The following is a 1,034-nucleotide window of genomic DNA, read 5'->3' as shown; positions in this document are numbered from 1 at the left end:
TATTTATTTATTTATTTTGGTAAGTGTTTTTACGCCTCTTGCACCCGCATAAGGTTATATAAGCGCGCGTGACACATTAAACTTTTTCAGTTTGTAGGACATTTGGAATTTTGCACGGGTGGCGGCCGACGTCTACTCTTATCGATTTTAGACCACCCAAGGGATCTTTAACGTGCGCAACTTGCACACAGGACCTCCGAGATTTTTCGCCCTTGTCCGAGAAGGCTAGGTGTAGATCTTTCCTGTCAGAAGATTAGGGGTGTGGCTGAAAGACAGCAGTAAGAAGGAGCCGAGGAGTAGCAGTAGAAAGGCTTCAGAAAGAATCAGAAGCCCAGAGGAGGGGGCAAAGGAGGTGAGGGGGTGGGGGCAGAAAGTGGAATTGAAAGCAGACGACAGAAAATTGCTAGAGAGCAGAAAAGGAGGTGAAAGGAGACAATTTTAGAGAAGACATTTTTTTCCGTCGCTACCAGGATTTGAGCCCGGGACCTTTGAATGAGAGGCGTACACCTTAACCTCTAGGCCACGAGAGCTCCCAGCTAAAGTTTACAGAAGTGAGGGGACAAAAGCTGTTCCATTCTTTGAATAGTTGTATGTGGGTGGTTTGGCGGGTGCTCTGGTGTGGTTTGCTCCTTCTTTCCTGTCAAACGTCTATCGTCTTTATCTCCTCTCTTTCTTTTTGTGTTTGTTACCGTACTGTCTTGTAACACCTCTTATCTTCGCCACTTATATGACCTTATTGTGTTGCAAGTGCTGTAAAACCCTTACGAAAAAAAAAGAATAATTGTATCTCCCTTACGTATCTTTCTTGTTTTATTTTTCAACACGTAGATTTCCACAAACCGTTCTTGAGCCCCTGCAACCAAATGCCACAAACTGCAAAACAAAACAAGTTTTGGGCTGAGCAAATGTGACCACCCGACGGTGATAAATGTGAGGCATCGTGGTGAAATCAGGCGCTCGTCAAAGTGACGAAATCAGAGAACCAGGCGTTTTCCGCTAGTTTGGACATTTTTATCCCATTTTCGTTTTTTTTG

The sequence above is a fragment of the Aplysia californica genome, unplaced genomic scaffold (assembly GCF_000002075.1).
Source record: "Aplysia californica isolate F4 #8 unplaced genomic scaffold, AplCal3.0 scaffold00069, whole genome shotgun sequence".
NCBI classification, from domain to species: domain Eukaryota; kingdom Metazoa; phylum Mollusca; class Gastropoda; order Aplysiida; family Aplysiidae; genus Aplysia; species Aplysia californica.
Note: the sequence above shows the minus strand (reverse complement) of the source record.